The sequence below is a fragment of the Xiphophorus hellerii genome, chromosome 24 (assembly GCF_003331165.1).
Source record: "Xiphophorus hellerii strain 12219 chromosome 24, Xiphophorus_hellerii-4.1, whole genome shotgun sequence".
Lineage (NCBI taxonomy): Eukaryota > Metazoa > Chordata > Actinopteri > Cyprinodontiformes > Poeciliidae > Xiphophorus > Xiphophorus hellerii.
The window spans coordinates 12,365,548-12,387,866 of NC_045695.1; the positions used below are offsets into that span (position 1 = coordinate 12,365,548).

The 22,319-nt window shown below is 35.9% G+C and overlaps 1 protein-coding gene and 1 long non-coding RNA gene across 2 annotated transcripts in view; one reads left to right on the forward strand and one right to left on the reverse strand.

Annotated features, from left to right (window-relative positions):
- Positions 1-22,319, forward strand: part of LOC116715897 (NLR family CARD domain-containing protein 3-like) — a 117,978-nt gene that overhangs the window by 76,596 nt on the left and 19,063 nt on the right.
- Positions 2,310-2,886, reverse strand: LOC116715996 (uncharacterized). The gene is made up of 2 exons (XR_004338332.1): positions 2,565-2,886; positions 2,310-2,481 (listed from the first exon to the last, which is right to left on the reverse strand). It is a non-coding gene; the product is annotated as an uncharacterized LOC116715996 (long non-coding RNA).

Here is a 22,319-nt window from a genome sequence, read left to right on the forward strand (position 1 = left end):
GCCCACACACAGGTGTATGTGTGTGTGTGCGTGTGTGTGTGGCCCGGTTCTCCTTCAGAACCAAGCTGCTGGCTTCATGGAGCTGTGGTTCTGGTTTCCTCCTGATCAGAACCAACAAACTCTGACAGCAGATTTCTACAAACTCTCTTAAAGCTGCAGCTTCTCAGTGGGAGGAGAATGGTTCAGGCTTCCTGATTGGACACAGAGACAGCAATCAGCCAATCAGAGGAGCAGCAGCTTGCTGTGTTCCTGCGTTTGTGTTGGTGTGAAGATGAGTGTTGTTGCTGTGTCCATGTCTCCAGGAAGTCCAGCTGGACTCCAGCCGTCCAACATGTCTAGAGACAGTGGTCCTCATCCATCAAACTGTGGCAGCAGCAGATCTGATCTCAGATCTGTTTGCTCTCTCAGCTCAACAGGAAACAACTGATCGGGTTCATCCTGGTCACAGCTCTGAGATCAGTCTGACTGCAGCCTGGAAACCATCTACTGGATGTGCTGCGTCACTGACTGCTGCTGGAGAGAGGCTGGAAACACTCACTGATCTGCTCTCTCCTTCCTTCTTCTCTCTGCAGGTTCTGATCTCTGTGAAGTAGAGAATGGTCTCAGTGTCCTGCTGATCCTCAGAGGTTGAAGCTGCAGCAGTTTGAGTCTAAAGAGACTCTGACTGGATCATGATGATGACCTCTGACCTCCAAGGTTTTCCTCCCGTTTATTTTCTCGTGTCTGTCATTTATTGTTTGTCTCTTTGGATCAATAAAGATCCAATTCAAACTGGGCTCCATTTAGAGGCTTCGTGGAGTTTTGATCTGAACTGGATTCAACTGGAAAGTTGATCTTTTTTCTCTCTGATTCATTTTCATCCTGGAACCAGAAATGGTCTGAGAATGGAAACATGGGAATCATTTTCAGTTCAGCTTTGAAGCCATGAAAGACACTTCAAACCTCTTTTCTCTGCTGCTTCGTCCTTCTGCTGACATGAAAATGTTCCTCAAAGCTCCACAGATAAAAAGATGCTTCACTGGAAACTGCAGCGAAACTTCAGCTTCCATCAGAGAAACCAGTTTAACCAGTTTAGAACTGGATGTCCTACAGAAACTCTGATCTTAGAGCAGTTTTCAGAAACATGTGGAACCTGGAAAATAAAGATTTTATATATTTTATGTTCATTGTAAAAGCTAAATCTTGAAGTTTTACGTCATCATTGATTCTCAGCTTTAATTTCTCTCAGTTTGTTTTGGTTTTTACTTTTTTAACTCCATATTTCATGTTTTGAGTTTTCTAGAGAACTTCGGGCTCTTTACTGTGATTTTACTGATTTATTCAAACCTCAGAGAATCACTGGGATAATGTGCTGATTGGTTCATGTTTGATTTTCATAATTCTTCTAATGTAATGTGGGTTGCTGGGTGTTTAACGACCAAATAAAGTTTTTAAAAAATCTTTGTGTATTTTTTATGCAGCTGATTGTGTACACATATAATAAATAAACTTGTCTTGTACATTCTGCGTCTTCTTCTCACACTTTTTGCCTGAGAGGAGAGTCTCTCCCTCAACCTAGGTACCCTTAGTTTAAACTTTAAGGTTTAAAGAGCTGTTGCTCTTTTTGCTTCAGCTATTAAATATTCCTTTTCTTTCCTTCTTTCTGTGCAACCATGAAAGCTGTGATCCCACCCGGCCCGGCTCAGTTGTTACCTGGTACCAGGAGGAGTTGGTTCTGATGCACCATACATCTGAAATAAAGTTGCTTGTCGCAGCCTTTCGTTCCAAAAAAGCAAAAAATAAAAACTCCAATAAAGGCTGTGGGTGGTAACAGGCGGTTTGGGATTTGTACGCACTTTGACTCGATTCATTTATTGCAAAAGTAGAAATAAAGGTCTTGTAACTTAGTTGAAATGAAAAATAATCTCAATTTAATGTTTGAAGGTGTAAACAAGTGTTCAAAAAAAAAAAATCATTCTACCAAACCTCCCGTCCACACCAGACATCCACCAAACAATCCACCCAGCACCCGGTGTGTTCTTAATTAATTACTTAAATTGGTGGGAGGGTCTAACAATTAACAACGTAAATTAAACAATTCCAAATATAAAAATTAATGACAAATTTTGATTCTAAATTAACTTAAATATATTCCAACTACCCAAAGAACAAAACAAAATTGGTAGAAATGATAAACTACAAAACCTTAGCATAAATGGCCACGACAGTTGCTCCTAAAGTCATCAGTTGGACCTGTCTGGTTCTTCATCTGGTCTCTGTCATGTTGTTTTGAACTCTCCGAACCCACATGCAAAGACTCTCTCAGGAGATCAGATTAAAGATTTATTTACAAAAGACAATTGGTGTGTAATGCAGGAGCGTCTGATCAGGAGCGGACCGGTGTGATCGAACAGCTGGTAGGTGGGCGTAACTCGTCAGGGAGCTCAGCGGATGGAACTGCAAATCCCGTACTTCGCATGGAGTGTCCAGACAACAGGGAGCCTAGGAATCACAGAAAGGTACAGGACAGGTAAGCGTGCGAAACAGACTGGATATCTTTCTAGAGATCTCAGGACCAGATGTACCACAAAGGCGACAACACTCTGGCGACGAAGTGCCGGGAACCCGCTCCTAATATGCTCCCGCTGATGATCCACAGGTGTGCCGAAACACACCTGTGGAGAGGGTGTGTGAATACGCGGGCGAGCTCTCGAACGCCACCTAGAAGGAAACCAGAGGAACTGCTGAAGCCGCAGATCCTGACAGTCTCTGGTTGTTCAAGCACGATGAAGAAGTTCCAATAGGTTCCAAATCTCATTATTTCTCAAGCAAATGATGCTGAGGGGTGCTGGTCAGGTCCTGAAACTGTTAAACGGACCTGGGTGGAGCACAGAATGGAAAATTGGTGAAGTACAAAAAGAAGTGCTCATTTGACCAAACTTGATTCGTATTCTCCCTCCAACCCTCTGCAGGTCCCCGCCATGTTTGGTGGTCCTAGCCCATTCCTTTCATGTAGCTGCCATAGACTCCCGTTCATTTTTCGACCTAGTCAAAGTCTGGCTAGGAACGTCTTATCGCGCTGGGACTTAACCCTAACTTCAGTGGCCTCTTACCTCAACCAGGTTTCACTACATTTTGATTTGCTTTTTTAGCTCAATCTTTTAAATAAATCAGCTGAGCTTTAAAACCTCGTCTGAGTTTCTGTTGAATGAAGGAGTTTTGCCTCAATGCTGCTCGGCTCACCAGGAATTGGCCTTAAAAGTAAATATGTTTAAACAGATTTTCTCTCCTTTTACTTTTTAAGGAGTAAAAAGGAACAGATGAACTCATGTTCATTCATGTTTATTGGAATAAACATGAGTTCATTCCAATAAACTCATGTTATTGGAATGAACTCAGCTCAGCTTTAAAAAGTCATCTCAGTGATAACTGTTGGATGATGGAGTTTTATCTTAATGCTTCTCTGAAGGGGCTTGAATTTGGTTTTAAAAGTCTGATATTTTAACCAAGTTTTATTTTGTTTTATTTGTCTTCAAACTCTGTTTTGAAGACAGAAATCACAGCTCAGCTTCTGATTTCATTGTTGAGCTCCTGCTAGGTGCCAGAAATGTGTATTATCACGGTTCTGAACATCAGAAATGGACTTTAAAAAACCCAGAATGCATTGCATGGTGGGGCTTCATATTTTAGCTTCTAGTTCAGCTGTTTTTGCTGCAACCCCTAACAAACCATATACTGTTTTCATCAAAATGAACTCCTCTATCAAACTAGATGACTTAGAATGAATTTGGAAACTTGTAGAAAATCAGCACCATGAGTCAGAATAGGGTGTTTATTGTTGAACTGTTGCCTGCTGCGAGCTTGAAAAAGAAAAACCACCTGCTGGCTGCTTTGGGTAAGTACCCTTACCTATTAATGTGGTCATGGAGTTACAACGGAGCATTCTAGAGGTCTTGCGGTGTATGATGGCACTAGAATGGCTCTTTGGTTTCGTTTCAGGGATGATGGTTTGAACCCCAGCAAGTGTCTAGAGATCTGGAAAGCAGCAGCTGGTCCAGGTTCTTCTTCCTTGGGACAATGGCTGGGTGATGATGACTTGGTATGACTGCTAATGCTCATCCTCCTGGTTAGCGTTATGACACGGGGAGCCATACCAATCTGGTGCGCAGTTCATTTTGGCTAGCTTGATAAAGGTGAGTCGGTGCCCCACCAAGCAGACTCCCAGTACTCTACACAAACCAGACCAGCAGAGAATCAATCAATGCAGAGCATGCTGCATGTTAACCTTGCAGTGTTAACGGATAGCACGTGGGAAAGGTGACTCGGGAGTCTTGAATGCAGTCCAATCTTCTATAGCCTCACAAGCCCATGTGAGGCCCAAGACCATTTTGGCAGCTTCCATGCAGAAAAGCATGATGCTCTTCTTTGTGTGTCACACATTGGTCTTTGCAGTACAACAGCCAGCTATTGGCTATAGCAAGATCCTTAATTAGTACCCTCAATTTCCATTTTTTGCCACTTGTGTGGTAGCAACTCATAAGGTCAATTACACCCATCTTGGAGTTGTATATATGGACAATACTGGGTTGTGAGATGGTCACTTATTTCAGTTTGACGTCTTTGTGAGGTGTCTTCTTGCAGGGTTAGGTAATTATGCAAGTAGTGGCATGCTAACCCTGTGCCACTACCTTTTTTTTTTTTTTTTTACCAGAATACTGTTTGGATCAGATGCTTCCATGGGAACTTTGGCTTCTGCAATCACCCATTTTGGCTGTCCCCTGTAATGTTTTCTAGTCTACAACTAACATGTTGGCAGTAAAATGACCTCATGTGGATGCCGGGTGATAGGAGGTTACGTTCCACATATATTTGTACATGGCCCTTAAGTACAGTTTCTAAAATGTGAGCTCATGGTGGTGAGAAAATTGGAGTATAGGTTTCATACAACTTTTCTTAAAGTGAATATCTTGTAGTTTTAACAAGTGTGCACATTTAAACCCTTCAATGCTGAAAAATATAAATGTACTTTACTATTTTTTAGGAATAGTAACTGCTGTGCAAAAACCTAACTTTAGGTTTAAACTTTAAGGTTTAAACTTTAAGGTTTAAACTTTAAGGTTTAAACTTTAAGGTTTAAACGTTAAGGTTTAAACTTTAAGGTTTAAACTTTAAGGTTTAAACTTTAAGTTTAAACTTTAAGGTTTACTTTAAGGTTTAAACTTTAAGGTTTAAACTTTAAGGTTTAAACTTTAAGTTTAGAACTTTAAGGTTTAAACTTTAAGGTTTAAACTTAAGGTTTAAACTTTAAGGTTTAAACTTTAAGGTTTAAACTTTAAGGTTTAAACTTTAAGGTTTAAACTTTAAGGTTTAAACTTTAAGGTTTAAACTTTAAGGTTTAAACTTTAAGGTTTAAACTTTAAGGTTTAAACTTTAAGGTTTAAACTTTAAGGTTTAAACTTTAAGGTTTAAACTTTAAGGTTTAAACTTAAGGTTTAAACTTTAAGGTTTAAACTTTAAGGTTTAAACTTTAAGGTTTAAACTTTAAGGTTTAAACTTTAAGGTTAAACTTTAAGGTTTAAACTTTAAGGTTTAAACTTTAAGGTTTAAACTTTAAGGTTTAAACTTTAAGGTTTAAACTTTAAGGTTTAAACTTTAAGGTTTAAACTTTAAGGTTTAAACTTTAAGGTTAAACTTTAAGGTTTAAACTTTAAGGTTTAAACTTTAAGGTTTAAACTTTAAGGTTTAAACTTTAAGGTTTAACTTTAAGGTTTAAGGTTTAAACTTTAAGGTTTAAACTTTAAGGTTTAAACTTTAAGGTTTAAACTTTAAGGTTTAAACTTTAAGGTTTAAACTTTAAGGTTTAAACTTTAAGGTTTAAACTTTAAGGTTTAAACTTTAAGGTTTAAACTTTAAGGTTTAAACTTTAAGGTTTAAACTTTAAGGTTTAAACTTTAAGGTTTAAACTTTAAGGTTTAAACTTTAAGGTTTAAACTTTAAGGTTTAAACTTTAAGGTTTAAACTTTAAGGTTTAAACTTTAAGGTTTAAACTTTAAGGTTTAAACTTTAAGGTTTAAACTTTAAGGTTTAAACTTTAAGGTTTAAACTTTAAGGTTTAAACTTTAAGGTTTAAACTTTAAGGTTTAAACTTTAAGGTTTAAACTTTAAGGTTTAAACTTTAAGGTTTAAACTTTAAGGTTTAAACTTTAAGGTTTAAACTTTAAGGTTTAAACTTTAAGGTTTAAACTTTAAGGTTTAAACTTTAAGGTTTAAACTTTAAGGTTTAAACTTTAAGGTTTAAACTTTAAGGTTTAAACTTTAAGGTTTAAACTTTAAGGTTTAAACTTTAAGGTTTAAACTTTAAGGTTTAAACTTTAAGGTTTAAACTTTAAGGTTTAAACTTTAAGGTTTAAACTTTAAGGTTTAAACTTTAAGGTTTAAACTTTAAGGTTTAAACTTTAAGGTTTAAACTTTAAGGTTTAAACTTTAAGGTTTAAACTTTAAGGTTTAAACTTTAAGGTTTAAACTTTAAGGTTTAAACTTTAAGGTTTAAACTTTAAGGTTTAAACTTTAAGGTTTAAACTTTAAGGTTTAAACTTTAAGGTTTAAACTTTAAGGTTTAAACTTTAAGGTTTAAACTTTAAGGTTTAAACTTTAAGGTTTAAACTTTAAGGTTTAAACTTTAAGGTTTAAACTTTAAGGTTTAAACTTTAAGGTTTAAACTTTAAGGTTTAAACTTTAAGGTTTAAACTTTAAGGTTTAAACTTTAAGGTTTAAACTTTAAGGTTTAAACTTTAAGGTTTAAACTTTAAGGTTTAAACTTTAAGGTTTAAACTTTAAGGTTTAAACTTTAAGGTTTAAACTTTAAGGTTTAAACTTTAAGGTTTAAACTTTAAGGTTTAAACTTTAAGGTTTAAACTTTAAGGTTTAAACTTTAAGGTTTAAACTTTAAGGTTTAAACTTTAAGGTTTAAACTTTAAGGTTTAAACTTTAAGGTTTAAACTTTAAGGTTTAAACTTTAAGGTTTAAACTTTAAGGTTTAAACTTTAAGGTTTAAACTTTAAGGTTTAAACTTTAAGGTTTAAACTTTAAGGTTTAAACTTTAAGGTTTAAACTTTAAGGTTTAAACTTTAAGGTTTAAACTTTAAGGTTTAAACTTTAAGGTTTAAACTTTAAGGTTTAAACTTTAAGGTTTAAACTTTAAGGTTTAAACTTTAAGGTTTAAACTTTAAGGTTTAAACTTTAAGGTTTAAACTTTAAGGTTTAAACTTTAAGGTTTAAACTTTAAGGTTTAAACTTTAAGGTTTAAACTTTAAGGTTTAAACTTTAAGGTTTAAACTTTAAGGTTTAAACTTTAAGGTTTAAACTTTAAGGTTTAAACTTTAAGGTTTAAACTTTAAGGTTTAAACTTTAAGGTTTAAACTTTAAGGTTTAAACTTTAAGGTTTAAACTTTAAGGTTTAAACTTTAAGGTTTAAACTTTAAGGTTTAAACTTTAAGGTTTAAACTTTAAGGTTTAAACTTTAAGGTTTAAACTTTAAGGTTTAAACTTTAAGGTTTAAACTTTAAGGTTTAAACTTTAAGGTTTAAACTTTAAGGTTTAAACTTTAAGGTTTAAACTTTAAGGTTTAAACTTTAAGGTTTAAACTTTAAGGTTTAAACTTTAAGGTTTAAACTTTAAGGTTTAAACTTTAAGGTTTAAACTTTAAGGTTTAAACTTTAAGGTTTAAACTTTAAGGTTTAAACTTTAAGGTTTAAACTTTAAGGTTTAAACTTTAAGGTTTAAACTTTAAGGTTTAAACTTTAAGGTTTAAACTTTAAGGTTTAAACTTTAAGGTTTAAACTTTAAGGTTTAAACTTTAAGGTTTAAACTTTAAGGTTTAAACTTTAAGGTTTAAACTTTAAGGTTTAAACTTTAAGGTTTAAACTTTAAGGTTTAAACTTTAAGGTTTAAACTTTAAGGTTTAAACTTTAAGGTTTAAACTTTAAGGTTTAAACTTTAAGGTTTAAACTTTAAGGTTTAAACTTTAAGGTTTAAACTTTAAGGTTTAAACTTTAAGGTTTAAACTTTAAGGTTTAAACTTTAAGGTTTAAACTTTAAGGTTTAAACTTTAAGGTTTAAACTTTAAGGTTTAAACTTTAAGGTTTAAACTTTAAGGTTTAAACTTTAAGGTTTAAACTTTAAGGTTTAAACTTTAAGGTTTAAACTTTAAGGTTTAAACTTTAAGGTTTAAACTTTAAGGTTTAAACTTTAAGGTTTAAACTTTAAGGTTTAAACTTTAAGGTTTAAACTTTAAGGTTTAAACTTTAAGGTTTAAACTTTAAGGTTTAAACTTTAAGGTTTAAACTTTAAGGTTTAAACTTTAAGGTTTAAACTTTAAGGTTTAAACTTTAAGGTTTAAACTTTAAGGTTTAAACTTTAAGGTTTAAACTTTAAGGTTTAAACTTTAAGGTTTAAACTTTAAGGTTTAAACTTTAAGGTTTAAACTTTAAGGTTTAAACTTTAAGGTTTAAACTTTAAGGTTTAAACTTTAAGGTTTAAACTTTAAGGTTTAAACTTTAAGGTTTAAACTTTAAGGTTTAAACTTTAAGGTTTAAACTTTAAGGTTTAAACTTTAAGGTTTAAACTTTAAGGTTTAAACTTTAAGGTTTAAACTTTAAGGTTTAAACTTTAAGGTTTAAACTTTAAGGTTTAAACTTTAAGGTTTAAACTTTAAGGTTTAAACTTTAAGGTTTAAACTTTAAGGTTTAAACTTTAAGGTTTAAACTTTAAGGTTTAAACTTTAAGGTTTAAACTTTAAGGTTTAAACTTTAAGGTTTAAACTTTAAGGTTTAAACTTTAAGGTTTAAACTTTAAGGTTTAAACTTTAAGGTTTAAACTTTAAGGTTTAAACTTTAAGGTTTAAACTTTAAGGTTTAAACTTTAAGGTTTAAACTTTAAGGTTTAAACTTTAAGGTTTAAACTTTAAGGTTTAAACTTTAAGGTTTAAACTTTAAGGTTTAAACTTTAAGGTTTAAACTTTAAGGTTTAAACTTTAAGGTTTAAACTTTAAGGTTTAAACTTTAAGGTTTAAACTTTAAGGTTTAAACTTTAAGGTTTAAACTTTAAGGTTTAAACTTTAAGGTTTAAACTTTAAGGTTTAAACTTTAAGGTTTAAACTTTAAGGTTTAAACTTTAAGGTTTAAACTTTAAGGTTTAAACTTTAAGGTTTAAACTTTAAGGTTTAAACTTTAAGGTTTAAACTTTAAGGTTTAAACTTTAAGGTTTAAACTTTAAGGTTTAAACTTTAAGGTTTAAACTTTAAGGTTTAAACTTTAAGGTTTAAACTTTAAGGTTTAAACTTTAAGGTTTAAACTTTAAGGTTTAAACTTTAAGGTTTAAACTTTAAGGTTTAAACTTTAAGGTTTAAACTTTAAGGTTTAAACTTTAAGGTTTAAACTTTAAGGTTTAAACTTTAAGGTTTAAACTTTAAGGTTTAAACTTTAAGGTTTAAACTTTAAGGTTTAAACTTTAAGGTTTAAACTTTAAGGTTTAAACTTTAAGGTTTAAACTTTAAGGTTTAAACTTTAAGGTTTAAACTTTAAGGTTTAAACTTTAAGGTTTAAACTTTAAGGTTTAAACTTTAAGGTTTAAACTTTAAGGTTTAAACTTTAAGGTTTAAACTTTAAGGTTTAAACTTTAAGGTTTAAACTTTAAGGTTTAAACTTTAAGGTTTAAACTTTAAGGTTTAAACTTTAAGGTTTAAACTTTAAGGTTTAAACTTTAAGGTTTAAACTTTAAGGTTTAAACTTTAAGGTTTAAACTTTAAGGTTTAAACTTTAAGGTTTAAACTTTAAGGTTTAAACTTTAAGGTTTAAACTTTAAGGTTTAAACTTTAAGGTTTAAACTTTAAGGTTTAAACTTTAAGGTTTAAACTTTAAGGTTTAAACTTTAAGGTTTAAACTTTAAGGTTTAAACTTTAAGGTTAAACTTTAAGGTTTAAACTTTAAGGTTTAAACTTTAAGGTTTAAACTTTAAGGTTTAAACTTTAAGGTTTAAACTTTAAGGTTTAAACTTTAAGGTTTAAACTTTAAGGTTTAAACTTTAAGGTTTAAACTTTAAGGTTTAAACTTTAAGGTTTAAACTTTAAGGTTTAAACTTTAAGGTTTAAACTTTAAGGTTTAAACTTTAAGGTTTAAACTTTAAGGTTTAAACTTTAAGGTTTAAACTTTAAGGTTTAAACTTTAAGGTTTAAACTTTAAGGTTTAAACTTTAAGGTTTAAACTTTAAGGTTTAAACTTTAAGGTTTAAACTTTAAGGTTTAAACTTTAAGGTTTAAACTTTAAGGTTTAAACTTTAAGGTTTAAACTTTAAGGTTTAAACTTTAAGGTTTAAACTTTAAGGTTTAAACTTTAAGGTTTAAACTTTAAGGTTTAAACTTTAAGGTTTAAACTTTAAGGTTTAAACTTTAAGGTTTAAACTTTAAGGTTTAAACTTTAAGGTTTAAACTTTAAGGTTTAAACTTTAAGGTTTAAACTTTCACATGCAGTACCTACCGTGGCCACCAGGGGCGCCGAAGAGCAATTTTTTTTTTTTTTCTTATCGATAAAATAATTTCTACATACATTATCAAATACTGTATATATTGTGAGCACAAATCACTTCATAGTGAAATTGTGTGTTTTTGATATGACAGGAATTGTTACAAAAAATGAATAAAAATCAGCTCCACCAAGGTGCCTGTTATTGGCCTTTAGGCTTAGTTTTTTATGCCTTGGGCATGTGTTGTGCCGAGAAACGCTTACCTGCCGAGATATTCTTAAAGATTCATTTTTGTAAAAATGTGATATTCAAGGTTTAAACTTTAAGGCTTAAACCTTGCGGTGCATGCAGTACCTACCGTGGCCACCAGGGGCGCCGAAGAGCAATTCTTTTTTTTTTTTCTTTTTATCAATAAAATAATTTCTACATACATTATCAAATACTGTATATATTGTGAAAACAAATCACTTCATAGTGAAATTGTGTGTTATTGGCCTTTAGGCTTAGTTTTTTATGCCTTGGGCATGTGTTTTGCCGAGAAACGCTTACCTGCCGAGATATTCTTAAAGATTCGTTTTTGTAAAAATGTGATATTCAAGGTTGTACCGTGAGAATCTCGTCCCTTCCCATGCCGAGTTCAAACTTTAAGGTTTAAACTTGCGAAGCGTGCGGTACCTACCGCGTCCACCAGGGGCCCCGAAGAGCAGTTCTTTTTGTTTTGGGATAATGTGCTGATTGGTTCATGTTTGATTTTCATAATTCTTCTAATGCAATGTGGGTTGCTGGATGTTTAACGACCAAATAAAGTTTTTAAAGAATCTTTGTGTATTTTTTATGCAGCTGACTGTGTACACATATAATAACTAAACCTTCATGTTAATCCTCCATGCCATTTTTGCTGTATTATAAGTTTTCACATTTAGTTTCACAGCTTAAATTAGTAAAAGCAGAAACATCTCAAGTTGATTTCAGCTTTAAGCTACTAATTTAGCCAGCAGTTTATTTTTTGCAGTATTCAGACTGAAGATGTTTTTTTTTAATAAAACAGATGAGAATCTTTTCAATCAAAACTTGTTTAATTAAATCAGCTATTGAATTAGAATAATAACTTGTATAAAACTGCCATTTCTGTCTGGTTAATGGTGCAGCAGATCCTGCAGGGGGCGCTCTGGGGCCTCAGTGTCCAGGTCGGTTACAGTCACATCTCCCAGACTCCTGAATCTTCTGGTTCCTTCCTGAAATGATTTCCTGCAATAAAATGTTGGTTGGAAATGAGCAGAAAACTGAGAAAAACCTGAAAAAGTTCAAATGTGACCTAAAGTTTTACAGCTCAACTCATACAAAGGAAAACATGAAAATAAAGGTGTTTATTGTCAGCTGGGTCAGGGGGCGGAGCCTCAGGTGTGTCAGCTCTAGTCAGGTTTGGATCAGAACCGGTTCAGACTCCGTGCAGCAGCAGAGCAGAGTCTGTATATTTTTGTTATTTAATCAATTATCTTAAGAAAGCGAAATTGATAGGATATAAGGTTTCTTTTCTTTTTCTTTTTTGGGGGGGCTTGGGAGTAATATATATGTAGCATCCCGATCCACACTCCATTCCAGTTCATGGCGGTAATGCACATCAATAAGTTGCTTGCCAACCGCCAAAAAAGAAGAAGAAGAGGAGCAGCGTCTGGATCAGGTGAGTGTTTTGCTGATGTTTTATTTACAATGTGAAATTAATCCACAGCATAAACAACTAAGCAGGTGTAAGTGAACCAGGGTGTGATATTATTTAAAACAATGTGGTTGCAAGGAAGTAAATTTGGTAAGACTTTATTTGAAGGGGTGCACGTAAAAAGGACATAGGATTCTTTATAAATGTTGTCATGAAATGACACTTTTTATACAGGGTTTACACTTTTAATTGACTTTTATGTAATGTTTTAGCGTAAGTGTGCATAAAAATCTCATTATTTACCAAAAAAATTGACAAAGTTTACACTTTTACTGTGTGGGTTATTGAACAAAACTATAACGCTGCCCTTAGATCAAATATAACTCGGATTAAATTAATGAATGAAATATAAAATCAGTATTCCTGGATGTAGAAAATGTTTCTGTAAGGATGCAGTTGTGACCTCACACCACTAGGGTGCGCTAGCGGCCGCGCTGTTTCTCTTCTCTCTTGGAATAGAAGTAGCGAGCACGTTACCTTGTACAGTGCGCATGCTCACTGAGCATTGTTGTTGTAGTCAGCTGGTGGTTGTCATTCTGGCGAAAAGTGGAGAAAAATATCAAGTGAAACGGAGCAAAAGCCGAACGGATTGAAATATTTTACAGAAACGACAGTAGGTGTCGCTGTTTTCGCTTTATAACTAACAGTGCCGCTTAATTTTATTTAAAATTAGAGCAAGTCGGTCGTTTCTCCGCAGGTGGAGCGCTCGGATGGAGGCAGAGCCGGAGGACCAGGAGGAGGAAGAGGCGGCTGCCGCCATGCTGTGGTCCATCCAGGAGGCTCTGGAGAGGCAGACCCAGCAGATCGGAGCGTCGGCCTGCGGGGCCACAGCGGTGGTGGACGTCCTGAAGGCCCTCGGAGTGGATGTTGCGCCGGAAGAAGCTGACCGCTGCGTCCAAACCCGCCTGAGGGATATATTATGGGATGTTGGTGCGTGAAGAATAGTTTTTGACATGTTTGCCAGCGAAATAATGTGCAGCTGTTCATTTCTATTGAGACTAGAACGGATAGCAGTGACAGAAAATGTATTTTTTTTGTCATCATTTTCTGTATTTAAAAGCTGTTGATTGTGTTGGAGTACAGAGAGTAGAATGTAAATGTGCAAGTTGTAATTTGTAAATGATTTGAGGGGATCTGGATGAATAAACGTTATGTTCAGGTCTTAATTGAGTTACTCGTTACAATCCTAAACAAGTGGGTTTTTAGTGGAGATTTAAAGGAAGTCAGTGTTTCAGCTGTTTTACAGTTTTCTGGAAGTTTGTTCCAAATTTGTGGTGAATAGATGCTGAAAGCTGCTTCTCCTCGTTTGGTTCTGGTTCTGGGGATGCAGAGCAGACCAGAACCGGAAGACCTGAGAGGTCTGGAAGGTTGATACGACAACAGCGGATCTTTAATGTATTGAGCCGTTCAGTGATTTGTAAACTAACAACGGTATTTTAAAGTCTATTCTTTGAGCTACAGGGAGCCAGTGGAGGGACTATAAAACTGGTGTTATGTGCTCTGTCTTCCTGGTTTTAGGATCTTTTTTCTTTGGCTTTTGGCACAATCTGAGAGGTTTCACTTTGTTTTATATGTATTTTATGTTTCAATCTTTTCTATTTTATAATCGCATTGTATTTTATGATTGTGTATAGCACTTTGGTCCTGTCGGTGTATAAAGTGCTTCATAAATAAAGTTGGTATGGTATGGTATATTCTTAAATATTGAGGCCACACCTCCTCCTTTTTTATGTTTTCTATTCTCACTTAAGAAATTGTAGTTAGGAGGTACGATCGGTTCGTTATTGTCATTCAACCATGTTTCTGTCAGAAACATAACATTGATATTATGCTCAGTGATGAAATCATTAATTAATAGAGCTTTAGCACAGAGAGATCTGGTGTTTAAAAGAGTTTAAATGTTTAAGTTTAAGCGAGTTGGAGGCCAAAAGTTCTTCAGTCTGAGGTTTGAATTAGGTCCGCTGTATTTTATATTTCTGTTTTTTTGTAAAAGGTTTTTGTAGCGATCTGGACAGGTAATGTCCTGTTCTGCAGTGCCGGGGGGCCAGACGGGTGTAAAGATAATTTTCTGGACCCGGACTCAGACCTCAGAGACGCAGAGTGATGGATCCTCTGGGGAGTCAGAGGAAGTGAGCTCTGCTACGTGAGCGCTGAGGATTAGAACAAGCAGAAACTGTTATTAGTGGTTTATTGTGTTGCTGAGCAGAAACTTGGTGCAGCTTTGGCTATTTTATAAAAGTCTTTATAGATAAAACTGAATCTGATCAACTTGAAAATCTTTATTAATTTAATGAAATAGTAATGGAAAAAAAATCTTGAAATGTTTAAACATAAATAAGCTATAAACTGAAATGTGAACTGGTTGTTATTTTCCATTTATTTCCTGGTAGTGATGATCAGACAGGATTCTTCTCATTAGCAACACACCTCTGCTGTGAGAGGGGGCGGAGCCACAGGTGGGTCCGGTTCAAGTTCTGGAGAATCGGGTCCAGTTCGTTCCGACTCGGTTTGTGTGAACAGAAGGAGAAGCAAAGATCTGATCAGGTGAGTTTTAACTCCACATTCTTCTGGTTTCCAGTCCTGACTGGGTTTTCTCTCTTTGAGCTGCTGGACAGAACCAGAACTGGGCCTGGTTCTGGTTCTGGTTCTGGTTATGATGCAGAGCTGCAGCACCTGGTTTCAATCAGGAACTCTGATTTTCTCTGAGTTTTCATCTGTAACCCAGACAACAAGCTGAGTTTGCTCCCAGTTTCATAGTGGAGTCAAACTGGTACCAGTAGGTTCTGAGTGTTTGTGGCCCGGCTGAGATATCTGGGTTCCTGATTGGTGGATGGAAAATATTTCAATATGAAGTCAATAATTTATTGATCAGAGAGGATTTCTCTGGGCTTTTATCAGTAGAAAATCCAGATTGAATCAGACATTGTGGATCAAATGCGTTACTTTATGGACTTTCTTTAATATGGAAAACTTGACCTCTTTCTGACCATCGCTCCATTTCCGAGTCTTTCTGGTTTTAAATGTTTGCTCATTAGAAAATCAGAAAATTGTTGGTTGAATCACAGCAATAATTTCCACAGCTGTTTGCCAACTTGCTAGGAAAGCTGTTTTATGTATTTTATATTTGAGTCACTGAATACAATCACGGACATTTCAAATATCCATGTTTTTCCTTTACTCTGATTTTGTTTTAATGAGCAAAATCAAAGTCCCTGGTGAATTAATGAATGAAACGTATTCATACCCCTTTAAATTTCTCACTCTGTTTCATTGCAGCCATTTGCTAATCTCAGAAAAGTTCATATTATTTCTCATTAATGTATACTCAGCATCCCCTCTTGACAGAAAACATACAGAATTGTAGAAAGCTTTGTAAATTTATAAAAAAAAAAAGAAAAACTGAAACATCACATGGTCATAAGTATTCAGACCTTTTGCTCAGTAGAAACCCCTTTTTAGCTTGTACAGCCATGAGTCTTCTTGGAAATGATGCAACTGGTTTTTCACAGCTGGATTTGGGGATCCTCTGCCACTCCTCCTTCAGAACCTCTCCAGTTCCATCGGGTCGGATGGTGAATGTTGGCGTCACGAATGGTCATAGAGTTGGATGCAGGCATGCATAACAAATCACATTTTATTTTAAATACATTTACATTTTTCAAGAGTACATTGCCAATATGTACTTGTACAGAATTGTACAAATTGTCAATGCATTCAAAATTTGCAGACAACATGCTTATGAAAATTAGTACAATGAAACAATAGGTACACTTTAGAGGAAATGTGAAAAATATTTAACCAAGGACAGAGTATTGTTTTAATTTAATATCACAGTATTCCAGTATTATTGCAAACATACTGACATTTCTCCTTCCTAAGAACAGTGAGGATCAACGGCAGAACATTCCCATTCACTGCACTTTACAGGAACCTACAAAAAAAGAACACTTGTATTTTAAAGAGTACAGACAAATGGCAAAGAAAAAAGTCTGACTTACAATTTTAAGACGTAGCGGACTCGCTATGCATGTGACATCATCGGAACCGATGATGATTGGGACCGGATGCCTGGGGTGGGGAAACATTTCTAGGTTACTTCTTTACCTGTTTATGTTAGAAGTAGAAAAAATAGTCAGCAATATCATAGAATCAGTTGATGTTGAGGCATCAACTATGAAGCTGTTTTCAGTGAGGTCTTAAGGGAGACAATCTACCATAAAATCTTTCCATCCATGATCTGAACACATTGATCCCTGCAGGGTGGTGAGGGGGGCCGGTGGGGCCCAGCTCCAGCTGTCATCAGACGAGAGGCGGGGTTCACCCTGGACAGGTCACCAGTCCATCGCAGGCACTGAAAGCTAACAATGAATAAAATGTATGAAAGAGAAATGATAAATTAACAAGGAGAATAAATTATGTCCAATTATTTTAAAATCAAATCATGTTTACTAATTGCAGTGATTTATAATTGCTGACATCAGAGACTCAGAACCTGGTTTTAGAGGAAGAATTGAGCTGAATCAGAAAAACTGAAGTATATTTTGAGGTTGTCAATAACATTCCTCTGTGGGATCCAAAAGTCAAGATTCTGAGAGTAGCGTTGTTGTCTTGTAATAGGAAGGGCGTAGGTTCGATTTCATCTTCCTCTTGCCACGTGTCAACGTGCTTTGGCACCACTGTTTGTATATGTTGGGCCTCCCAGCTGTGGTGTTTATCTGTATATGGCAGCCTGAGTCTGTTGAATGTGTAGGTCACTCATAGCACAAAGGCTTCAGCCTGGATGTATTATTGAGTTTTAAATATATAACATGTTTTCAGACTCTACACTGGTTTCCAAAATATAAACTCTCCAGCTTTTATTTAGCAGCTGAACCAAAATCTGCAAAATAAAAATCCAACTGTTTTGTCAGTTGATCCGAATTTCCGAACGCGGCTCCCCGCATCTCAGACCACGGCTCCGACCTTTATTTCAAATAAAAAAAACCCTACTGTATTGTTTTTACCTCTAAAATATATATTTCTCAAATATCAATTGTTACAGCTAATCGTGGATCCATTTAAGTAAATTTAAAGCAAGTACACTCTGCGGTCGGAGTCCCGTTCGGGGCATTTCCGACCGCACTTCCGAACGGGACTCCGACCGCAGAGTGTACTTGCTTTAAATTTACTTAAATGGATCCACGATTAGCTGTAACAATTGATATTTGAGAAATATATATTTTAGAGGTAAAAACAATACAGTAGTTGTTTTGTTTTTTTTTAAATAAATGTTAATAAAATATTGTCACATGGACATCCAGGTTGTTGAATTGTACTTAAAAGTATGTATGTGTATATATGTACACACACACACACGCCCACACACAGGTATGTGTGTGTGTGCTGTTGTTGCGCAACACCCCCCCCCTCCTTTCTGTCTCTACTGTCTCACTCTCTACTTCCTCTTCTGAGAGGGGAGATGTGCTACCAGCTCTCCTTCTAACGGGTTAATTGAGTTTCCTAAATCTGCCGGGATTTACCCTGTCCAGAACTGAAGTAAACTCTGTTTAAGCTGGTTTCGAGAAACGATTCGCCTGGTTTTCTGACGGCCTACATCCAGGTGTCCCACCCTTCTTCCCCCTGTGAATTAGCCAGACTGAGCAGCCTACAGCCAACTAGTTTCACAGAGCACACCTGTTAACGGTCGCTCGTTCTCTATTTTACAACTTGCATTTGTTATTGAACCAGGTAGGTTTTAGTGACTCGGGCGAGTCCCAAGGATGACGTTTTAAATTTGGGCTACCAGCAACCTAAAAACATTTTAAACTTTTTCCTCTCCAGAATCAAACATCATAGCTATTTTACAACCATCAAAGAACTTTAAGGTGACTCATTAACTGAATGTCCACAACATCTTTTAGATTTTCTTTATGCTAAATATTTTATTAATAAGGCATTTTTGCAAGGGTCAGTACAGCTTAATTCAGTAGCAGAAATAATCAAATAAGTAAAATCAATCATCTAGTCTGTCTTTCCCTACTGCTGATACTAAGAACTAAAAAAGAGAACCTTTGAGAGAGACGGACGGAGTTTGGTGTTTCGAACCCCAGACCTGGCTTGATGATGAAGAAGGTGCTGCAGCAGGAGGAAGATGTTGATCGGCGAAGGCAGGAATCTCTGTAGGTCTGATGAGCCTCCTCTCCGCATGGATGGTGAGGTCACACAGGACTTGGTGCTGGCAGGAAAAAAGGCACCAGTTCTTCTTCTTTGTCTTTGCCTTTGTCTTCATCTTTGTCTTTGGGGTCTGAACCCAGCCGATGAGAGAAGTGCGATTTGAAGCCACATGTTGCAGGGCTGACGGGTTGGTCTCCATGAGAAGGTCAGTCTTCGGCTCTGTGGCCCCGGCTCTTCTTCAGCTGCAGAGTTCTTTGTCCATCTCTTGGCTCGAAGCTGCCCGGAGGATCCAACGAAAGGTTCCTCTTTTGCACCCACCTTATATAGGGTTTATCCACCCTTTTGGTGCGTTTTCATTGGCTGTCTGCTTAGACAGATGACCTCACATCCATCACTGTCCTTCAGACATTATGTCCTGATGTCTGTGCTAATGTCTCAGAGTTGCTCAACCTCCTGTCCATTGCCTGCACAACCTTTTACCTAAATAAGGCGTTGATCATCTCTGCTCTCCTGTTAGTTCCCCTTTTTCCCTTAACCGTTCACCTTTCACCTACCATCTACCTACAACATATCAGTGATGTTTAATTGCAGTTACACCTTTTACACCATTTCAAGTTCAATGTCAAAATCACATTTATATCACATTTATTTTCTTTTAGCTTCTCTGATCTAGCATTCATTTATAATTTTATAACCATAACTTATATCACATTTATTTTCTTCAGCTTCTCTGATTTATCATTCATTTATGATTTTATAACCATAACTTATTAATTATACTTATTATAATCCTAATGTGAGTTATTACAGATGTTTTTCTGAAAAGAAACCAAGAATAATCCATGATTCTAATTATTTGATACTAAAGTTACAGTTACTTGTTTTTCTTATAAGTGTTCCCACAAATGTTCGTGTAAATATTATTACAAGTAAACCAATATTAATATAAATATTTTACTTTGAATCTTATCAAATTACTCAAAATGTTTAGATTTTCTTCTTTAACTTTCATGCTTTAAAATAAGAAATAGTCTCAGCTATATTTATAAATCTGCAGGCTGGAAACTTTCTTCCTCTTTTTCCAGGAAACCTGCTTTTCCTGTTTAATGACTCTCTCTGTCTGACTATGATTTCTTATGATTAGATAGAAAAAAGTAGAATTAAAGCAAAGTTTGCATGAGACAAAACAACACACACAACCAGATTTATTTTATTGACACTTAAGTCTACTGCTGGGCCTAGATGTCACTTGAGTGATTCCTTTTAAAGATAACTTTATTTTTTATTACTGCTAAACTAAAATCTCCAGCATGGGGAAGTGGGATGAGCTCGGATTTTCTTGACACCCCCCTCCACGAGGTCAGACCTTTCACATGCTGGGAGTCCATCACCCTCCTGCAGTTCGCCGTCCTCATCCCCTGGAAAGAGAAGATGTTCGTCTGGGATGTGAAGATGCAGATTCTTCATCCTCAGTTGTCACAGAGGGCTCAGTGTAGTCATCAAAACTCCACTTCTCTTGACACCCCCTCCTTGGAGTTTTGATTTCCCCCATGAGGTGATGAATGTCGAAGAAAACTTGGATCGCTCTGAGTCTTCTACAAGAACCTTCGCTGGATGAACTGTCGGTTCTTCAGGATGTGGGATGGTTCTTTAGGGAAGATGGGCTGAGACAGAAGGCCTCAAAAAAAAAAAAAATTCTGGCTGTTCAGCAGAGCAAAGCAAAAAGCATAAGCATCATGACACTTTATCCGTAATCATGATCCTTTTCCATTTTAATCCATCAGGTTGTGACAGGAGTTCTTCTTTAGCATAGTCCAATTTCTTCACGGCCCTCCCAGTCCAAAGCCTTGAAGTTGTTCTTTGAACGGCAACCTTCCTGTAATAGTGGCCAGTCTACTGTAGGATGGCATGGTGCTTGATTCTCTGGCCACCTTCTCGTAATGTTCTGGTTCTGTTCACTCCCTAAAATCTGACTGTGTTTCTACTATCTCTGGTTCTTCTGAGATCAGGAAGTTTGCTGTCAGTTTCTATAAAGACTTTTTAAGACTGAATATTTAGAGAAACTGGATGTGAGGTGATTTCCACCTTCCAGGTGGAGATAATTTCTCCACCTGGAAGTGACTTCCTCCACTTCCAGGTGGAGGAAGTCAGCGTCCACCTGACTTCCTCAGGTGGACGCTGAAGCCAATCGAAAACTGGATGCTCAGCTCACGCTGCATGAACTGCATACTGCCTTGATGAGCCTAAAGAGTGGTAGATCCCCTGGCATGGATGGTCTTCCTGTTGATTTCTACAAGTCATTCTGGTCTGTGATCAGTGGTTCCTGCAGAGAGGTTGGCTGCCTCTGAGCTGCAGATGGGCAGTTGTTACTCTGCTTCCAAAGAAAGGAGATCTACAGGATCTAAGGAACTGGTGACCAGTCTCCAGTATGGCGACCATACAGACCAGTCTCTGTATGGACTACAAGATTTTTTCCAAAGTCCTGGCTACCAGACTTAGAGAAGTTATGTCTTCAGTCATTCACAGAGACCAGACGTATTGTTTATGGCAGGCTGATAAGTGATAATGTCACTTTTATCAGAGATGTTTTGGAAGTATCCAGCTCATTGGACATAGATATTGGTCTGATTTCTATAGATCAAGAAAAAGCTTTTGACTGGGTCGAACACCAATATTTGTGGCAAACTTTGACTGCTTTTGGTTTTAGCCCTGGTTTCATAGCTATGATTCAGGTCTTGTATCATGACATTGCGAGTGTACTTAAAATAAATGGAGGGTTACGTGTTCCATTCAATGTTTTAAGAGGAGTGAGGCAAGGCTGTTCTTTGTCAAGGAAGCTTTATTCCTTGGCAATTTAACCTTTGCTTCATAAGCTGAGGAAAGACTTGTGTGGTGTTTCTATTCCTGGGTGTAATGTCTCTTTAAAGTTGTCAGCTTATGCTAATGATTTAATAGTTTTTGTAAACACACAGGAAGATACTGATGTTTTAGTCAACACTGTGTTTCTTTTTGGCTGTATCTCTTCTGCAAAAATAAACTGGAGAAAGAGTGAGGCTATAACTGTAGGAAGTCGGTTGGGGGATCAACTTGGTCTGCCTGGAGGCTTAGTGTGGAGAAAAGGTGGGTTCAAATATTTAGGTGTGTTTTTTGGGTAATGAAACTTTTGTGAAAAAAATTGGGAAAATGTATTGGATAATGTTAAGGGAGTGGATTTTATTTAAAATATCATATAGAGGATGAGTTCTTGTCATTAATAATCTAATTTCTTCCGCCATGTGGCACCGGTTGATGTGTGTTGATCCTCCAGTTTCTCTTTCATCAAATGTTCAAAGGGTTCTGGTGGATTTTTTGGGATAAACTTCACTGGATTCCTCAAAGTATTCTATTTCTGCCGAGAGAAGAAGGTGGACAACGCATCCTCCATCTGGCCAGCAGAGGTGCTGCTTTTCGTTTTCAGTTTATTCAGAGACTGCTCACGGGACCCAAGATCTGGTGTGGAGGAGTATATCATGCTGCATTCTTTGGAGATTTGGTGGCATGGGTTTGCCTCTCTTTCTGATGGACTCCAGCAACTGAACTCTTCTCTTCTTCCACGTTTTTTATAAGAGCATTTTCTCTGTGTGGACTCTGCCGAGGAAGGAGAGGCAACAGCAGGCTGAGTCTCTGCACTGGCTGCTCCAGGAACCGGTTCTGTTTGGGAGTTTGTTGGATTGTCCTGTTTGGGGAGCAACAACCTGGTCCAGAGTGCTCCACACTGCAAAAGTTTATTGCCTTGGGAGGGTGATGGAGCTGGGTGGACCTCGGCTGGATGATCCTATTAAACTCACTGCTTGTTTGGGAATAAAATCTGTTATAGTTGTTGGTCAGCTTTTGTGCTACTGGAAGCACAAGTTAAGTGAACATGAATGTTCCCTTTTGACTGAGTATTATGAAGGTACTGTGTTACCAAATC